The sequence below is a fragment of the Bacillus rossius genome, chromosome 13 (assembly GCF_032445375.1).
Source record: "Bacillus rossius redtenbacheri isolate Brsri chromosome 13, Brsri_v3, whole genome shotgun sequence".
NCBI classification, from domain to species: Eukaryota; Metazoa; Arthropoda; class Insecta; order Phasmatodea; family Bacillidae; genus Bacillus; species Bacillus rossius.
Genome location: NC_086340.1, coordinates 41,140,948 through 41,148,932, shown reverse-complemented (window position 1 = coordinate 41,148,932; position 7,985 = coordinate 41,140,948). Strand labels below are relative to the sequence as shown.

The 7,985-nt window shown below is 31.8% G+C and overlaps 1 long non-coding RNA gene across 1 annotated transcript; it reads right to left on the bottom strand.

Moving 5' to 3' along the window:
* Nucleotides 1-3,202: 3,202 nt before the first annotated feature.
* LOC134538476 (uncharacterized) lies at nucleotides 3,203-6,173 on the bottom strand. Its single transcript, XR_010076150.1, has 2 exons — nucleotides 5,969-6,173; nucleotides 3,203-4,051 (listed from the first exon to the last, which is right to left on the bottom strand). It is a non-coding gene; the product is annotated as an uncharacterized LOC134538476 (long non-coding RNA).
* Between the last annotated feature and the right edge of the window lie 1,812 nt (nucleotides 6,174-7,985).

The following is a 7,985-nucleotide window of genomic DNA, read 5'->3' as shown; positions in this document are numbered from 1 at the left end:
GATCTTTTTGTTTATGTTAAGGTTCGTTTTCGCTTCTGTATAATTAAAAAAAAAACTTCAGGTTACATCTTTTGTATGCCAATAACCCCAACATTTAAAAAAAAAATTGGCATTCATATTTTCAGTACGTTTTGGGCTGTTGATAATTGTAATAGGTAGGTACTTTAAATATAAAATTTGCTCTTGGAAAATTTAAATAAAATTATTTATATTTTATCGAAAATCATTTAAGTAGGGTAATTTTTTCAAATAGCCTTTTAGTTTGCCATAATACTACTTACCACTAAGTAATATTTCTTTTGTTGCAATTTTCATTCAGGTTATCATTTTGCTCAAGGATTCCAATATGTTGACTATATTTAACACATTTTTTTAGATGACCAATTAAATCAAAATATTCTAATTGAAAAAGTTTTCACCAGAACTACATGTGTGTTAATTTAAATTTAAATGCAATTGCTGTTACTAGATAAAGTTAACAGCACTTTGAAACTTTGTTGGCATTAATAACAATTAATTTTTTTTTAATAATTGTTTGAATGGTTAACGGCTTTCGCCCACAACCAGAACTAAATCATTCCAATCTTTATCATTTCGTATCAATCATATCTCTTACTGTAAATAAACATCCATGCCTTACCCGGGACTCGAACCCAGAACCCCTCGCACCGTAAGCCGGTGTGCATCCGACTACGCTACGGAGGTCGACTAATAACAATTCAGTCTAAATTGTTGCTCAATCTTCCAGTAGACACAACACAGAGAACACACACTGTGCATTAAGGAACGTAAAAAAACACATTGTGGAAGCCAGATGTCCTAAGATGATATATTTATAGACCTGTACAATTTCCTTTCACAACTAGGAAAATCTAAACGCACGTGACTTAGTACACAAGATCCTCAGTTTAATATAAAGTAGGAAAAATATATTTAACGAGTTAGGTTATATAAAGTAATTGAAGGGTAGAGGGGCTGGGGAAATCTGGGAGATAGGCTGACCCGAGGGGTGTACAGAGGGAGGAGGGATCACCAGTGGAAGACCCAGAGGGAGTGGAGACGAACTGAACCAGGAAAGCAGGTGTTTCTGGTGAGGACAGGGCGAGAGTGGAATGGGCTTGAGGGAAGGGTACAGAATGGGAGAGGAGGGACGGACTTCAGAAATTGGTAGAGCTAGAGGGGAGCTCCTTGCCAACGGGTGTAAGCCCAACCACAAGTGTATAAAGATAATAATTTACTTTCCAACTGCCCTGAGTTCGCTCCAACCAACTGAAAAATATATCAATGCGTGCTGTAGGTACATTATTTAATATTTAAATTCATTTGAAGTCAATGACTATTTGAAGCTAATTCAAAATCCCTTTATTACCTTAATTGCATTTTGATTTTAAATATTATATTGGTTTAAATAAATTCATGCAAAAAATATTGATGAACAAAAAGCACAATTGATTTTAAAAAAAAACATATGTGTGTGTGAATGAAGTGATTTAATAGTTCCAAACTTACAATACAAAATGAGATAACTATTTAATTTTTGTTAGGGTTGACTGTAATGTTACTCAACATCTTTATTTTTATACTTATATTTGAATACAACAAATGAGGGCTTATTATTGTGGATTGGGTTGAAAATGAGAAAATCCATTAACAACCACTTAGCTCGAACAATAATGTGCTCAAATTCAACTATGCACAGTTTTTAAAGAGCACAAATTGTTACAGGACATGAAGTGGCATGTGGCATACATGTTGAACACAGCTGTTATTACAGCGGTAATCTGTCAAGTAATTAGCAACTATGTATACACATTTCAGGAACAAATGATATTAAGAAATTATGTTCACGAAGTTCAAGGTGAAACCATCAAGATACCAAGAGGTAAAGTAACTTTAACAAAATCTGCAGTGCCAACTATTTATCCAAACTTTCCTTCATACTTGACACAGCGCAAGCCATACAGAAGAAAACTAGAGATGAGTGTAAGTTCATTTTTGAATCAAATACAATACTTGCTGCAGTTAAGACCATTTAAATTTAAAATTTCAAAGTAACCAAAATCGCACTTAATACAATTTACAGTTGCTGATGGCATTTTTACTTTTAATGAAAAATTTTTACCATACAGTAGTAAAGTGGTTTTTAAGATAATTACTTGATTTTATGCTACAGCATAGCATAGCTGTGAATTTTGTGTGTGCATTATGATAGTTTTTTTGCATTAAGTCCTACAAAATATTTTTTTTTCTTCATGGCTGGGGAAATTAACTTGCCTTTTTTTTCTCCACAATTTTTTGGCTCTTCAGGAACATTGGATCTGCTGTAAAACGATTATGGCAGCAAAGTGCTCTATTTGCAGGGCAGGCATCACATGATATTTTATTTCATATCTTTTAAGTAAAACATAAAATTAAGAAATACATTTAAGTTTTATTATTAAAGGTATAGAATTGAGAATCGTAACATGAAATTCAGTTAATCTATGTTCACTTAAAGACTTGACTATAATTGTCTGTTTAAAATTACCTTATTGCAGTATAATTTGCAATGTTTATTAAAACTTGGGCACCAGAACAATTCAGAAGAAAAAATTAAAAAAAAAAAAAAGATGAAATATAACACATTACAGATGAAATTCTTTTAAATATTTTGAGTGCATTACAATAGGAATAATAATTTTCAAAGTATTTGCTTTTCTATAAAACAAAACCTATGTGAGTTAATTTAATCACTGTTAAGTAAAGCTTTAAGGGAATTATAATTTCAATCTGAAAAATTCATTTACACTGGGCTTAGAAAATCCTATTTTATCACACAATGGTTTACAAAGAATGGCCCCAAATTAAACATATAAACATGTACAGCCAAATAATTTCCAGAAAATGAGTGTTACTCTCATGTAGCAGGTAACTACAAATTGCTGTACAAATTATGTAATTTCCATAATGCAGTTATTCATAATAAAAGTTCCACACATCAAAATTTAAGTGATAATGGTACTTGTCATTGTTTTCTTTACCGAATAACTACCAGTGGCACTAATGAATTTATGAACAAAATTTTCTTTTGCTTCCAAGAGCATTTTTGGGAATGATATGGGAAATATGGACTCGGCCAATTTATTCACATCCTGTGCACACAACACAAATTATTTTGTAAATTAAATATATATACTTGTTTTATTAAATAAGTACACAAAAATAATTTTATAGACAGTTTATTTTTTACCATTAATTATTTGTAACATGGGGAGACAACAAAAGTTTTACTAAATTATTAAGTTATTTGTATTGGGCATATGCATGAAATGAAATAATCCAATAATCACTGATGAAAACATTATATTTAAGAACTAAAAAAATTAATAAATTGTATGTCACCAGTATAGTTTTATATTTAACATTTTTTTATACAAACAACCTAGCTTAATAATTTAATTTACATATCACAAAAAACACAATACATTGAGGGTAATTACATGATTAAAACTGGTTAGAAACTTACATGAAACTCACCTTAAAAAAAATAATTTATTATTGCTGTAAAAATTATAATGAAATTTTCATGCTTTTAGCTTTTCACAATGGAAACAGCTGCAGCTTTGAAGTTTTACAGTAACAAGCCTGGTCTAGAAAATATTTCTGGCACCGTAAATTACATAGAAAAAGTTGCACAAGTTTATTCCATACTAGACAACAACAAACCATGGAAAGGCCTGACTGTTGGATCAGATGATGAAAAGGTAAAACTCTAAATTTTGAAATATTTCAATATTATGTCTGTACATAACAAATAGGCTACTCAGAATTATTTGTTTAGTTAATTATTATAATAACTGATATAAAAACAATACAGTAATAATAAAACATTAAAAGAAATATTTGCTTCTATTCATAAACTGCACTTAACAAAAATAAAGATTTTCCTGTATTGGAACATGGAAAATTCTTTATTTCTTATGTAGACACTTCTTGGTTCCTTGGAGTATATTGACACATGGGAATTATCCACCAAATATCAGCCAGAATTGTTTCTTTCACCATCAACAGCCTGTGGAATAAGAGTAACGATAACATCAATCATTGAGTTGTCACATATACTTAATTCTATTGGCTTTCGTTACCTTCTCACATCAAAGGTCAACCAAAACATATTGGAGGTATGTATTATTTAAAAAACATTCGTTGCTGATTTTTTAAAGCAAATAATAGCTAATTAACTAATCCTTATGTGATGTCTATAGGAAAAGTTTAATATTGCAATTGGAATTTAATTTTTTGGCCTTATAAAATTTTCAATAACTATATTTGAGACCTCAGAAAAAATGTTATGAAATGCAGGAAAGTAATCAGTGTTGAAAATGAAAAATAGGGACAAATTTATGGACATATCAATTGTGGCATTCCCTGCCTCTGAGCACCTGGCGACGACAGAGAGGGCAGGAGCAAGAGACACTACATGCCAAGGGACAAATTAATCCTAGTGCAGGCTTAGTAATACAAATACACATATTATTTAATTGATTTTTCCAGCACAATTTGATATATTTAAAAACAATCAGCTAGTAATTTTAAAACGTGATAGTTACAATTGCTTATATTACTTCTCTAAAACATGTGTTTTGACTTCAGTGAAATTTCATTGAAACATAAAAAATACAGCTTTGGTACTTCATTATAAAAGTTCACAATTTTAAAACATATTACATGGATATAGAATTATATGTTTCAATTAAGTGTGGTACTTTGCAATGAGATTTCAATTTAAAAAACAAATAATTAAATGGAGGCAATCACTTACAGCATAATAAATAAGTACCTAAATTAAATATAACAAATCCAACTTAAAACCTTTACACATATCTACATGGTGTATTCTCCACTCTTATGAAGGCAGCCATGTGGTTGAAAATTTGAATTGTTTTGTTTTGTCCCGTTTCCATTTTAATACCTAATAGTTCTGCAACATACACATAAAACTAACCTAACCAATCATTCATTCCATTTCACAGTAATTTTAATGTAGCTAACCTAACGTTTCTACTTGTTAAAACAGTATACTACAATAACATAATTTTTAAAAAATATGTCAAGAATTTTGATACTGTGAAAATGGTTGGTTAGGTTATATTTAGTAAGCTATGTTTAAAATACTTAAATAGTGGGTGTGACAGTTGGTTAGGTTAGTTACATTACAACGATTGAGATATTAAAATGGTCAGTTGAGTTAGGCTAGCTACAAAAAAAAATAGTAAAATCGTTTAGTTAAGAACCGCCCCTTTAAACTACACATCCAATGGCATTGATTTAATTATTTAATTTTTTTAATTGAATATACTTTCCATCCTGCTACACATAGTGCTAGAAGATTAAGCACAAAAGGAACAACCATTTACCTACCACATTGTATCCCTATTTCAAATTTCTAAACAAGCACAAATGCTGCAAGTAGATGGGTGCACCATACAAGCTCACTACACTCATAGTTTTAAAAACCAAATTTCACAGTGAAGCAATGCAAAGTTGAAAAAAAAAATATTTTTCTCTTAAATATCTTAGTAAATCACCAATGTTTTGTGTCCGTAAATTTTAAATTCGGACTTGCTGCAACTGATAATGGAATATGGGATGTAAATTGTATTAGAGGCATGAATAAAAATTACGTTAAGCTTGGAAAGACTGTCGCATATCCCAAGAAATCAGTCGAATAATAACCAAGTGAAAGGTTGTTTATGTTACGCTTGCTATATTAACAAGTAAATCTGTAATTGAAGTACAAAGCTTACCTGACCTCAACTTCACTTTGGTTATTATTCGCCTAATTTCCATTAATCCGCGAATCAACAACGTTCAAAAACTAAAAAACGTTCATCACAATAGTATAGTTACTGTGATATCAAACAGATAAAAAGACAAACAAACACATCTCTTTTCATCCAGACATAACTTACCTCAAATATTTGCTTACCTTCATATGCAGATTGCTCACAGCGAAACAAAAACGCAGTATAGTTTTTATTTACGTATTCATAAAGTTGTGAAATCCACACATTCTTAACGGAAGACTTGTTCAATATAATTCTTGCAAACAAAAAGCACATAACTAAATACCATACCGACTATTTTATTTGACTTCAATGCGGTTTTCTCACGTTCACCCTCATAAAATGGCAGTGTTGTGCCGTTGCCTACGTTATTATTCAAGGCCGGGAAGGAGAGGATGTAAAACGCGAGACGATTCAGTTCCAGAGATCGCCGCTAGGTAGCTCTCTCATGTGCAGTACACGGAACCGCGCGAAACATCTGTTTAAATTACCGTTGGTCCTATAACTCATGAAATTGGTGTTTAGAACTAACTGTTATGATAAATACAATGAAGCCCTATGTTCAAATACTTCTAAAAGATAAAGCAGTCGTAAACAAAATGAATGTAACAGTTGTAACACCAAATAAAGTGTTAATTGTTACTCACCTGGAACTACGCTTACAGTTTTAAAATTTTGCGGCTCAATGGTTTTCTGTATATTTTTGATGGTTTGTCAATTTTGTCTGTCACCGAACGTGCTTCGTTGTCCAAAATAGGCTTCAGAAATTTGGTTATTATGGTATTTGCAAGCTTTTCTTGACTGCACAGTGAACACTTAAAATATTGAAGAAACTTTGGCACTAGAAACACTTTAAGCTTCTTGATGAGCTGTTTACGTCCTAAGTGTTTAAGAGTGACACAAGTAAATTTTAGTATCTTGCTCAGGAAAAAAACGAATTTTCTAGATGGGTACCGCAGACCACCGCGATCTTGCATTTTAATCAATCGGAGCAACGGGCTGTCACAATCGGGAGTTGATATTTGTTCTAGGCAATAGGCACAGTTAAAATTTTCTTCTGCAACCCGTACCAAGTACCCAGCAATCATAGCTAAGGACGCGATTTGCAGCGTTACTGGAGTTTCTGCAAAACACAAAAACAAAAACAACATGAAATTACGTAACTCATTAAATTAAGGCTCGGCATCACATAACTTTTAATGTTCCATTATTGTCTTCAAAATTAGATATACATTATAGACCTTATAGATCACAAGTAGACCTACCTATGATATTAGTTTCTAACAAATAAAATATCTTCGACAAAATATTATATCTAACACTTAAAAAAAGCAGGAATGCATTAATAATTTATTTTAAAAAGTAGGTGGTATGACAAAAGGCGTCATAATTTAATAAATGTTTGCACTGTATTGGAGTGCATGTTGTCAACTACCTATAGTCGCATTTTCAAAATGTATCTTCGCATGCAATTTGAATATGCTACAATTATAGTAATGTAATAACTAGACAGCGAGTGGGGCATAGCCTTAAATTAAAATTATAATAAAAAATTTCCCGTTCAATTTATCTTACCTTCAAGATTTTCGTCAAGAATTCCTGTTGCTTCAACTGGAACATTACAAATTACTGTGTTCAGCTCACTTATTCGTTTGTGATGTGCAATTGCATCCAATGTCTTGAAAGTTTGTCTTTCTACATTTGATGTAGCTGAAGGATTTATTAAACCCGTTTTTAGCGTTGTGTCGATTGCATACATGCATGCTCTTGCGTCCATCATATCGTTGAAACCACCTTTTCTTCGCAAGTGACTGAAGAGAAGTTCGATGTCATCGCTGCTCAGGTTCCTGCTTAAAACGAAATGAAATCCAACTGATATTAAATGTTGTATACATTTTACAGTTGCCTGAGTTGTCACGACTAGAGCTTCGTATGTCTCTTCACTTAGTTTATTTTGTTTGCTGCTCGACTTTTGGATATTTTCCATGTAAGGCAGGAATGTATCTAGCAACCAAGACAGTCTGTCATCGTCAAATTCTGTGAACACTAGTTTGTCGGTGTTTCTTGACATATATGCCTGCTTTGTGTTACAAACATCGTGAATATCGTGCCATTTTCTGACATATTCCAAAAACCGTATGGTTTCAGCAAGGCTTTCGT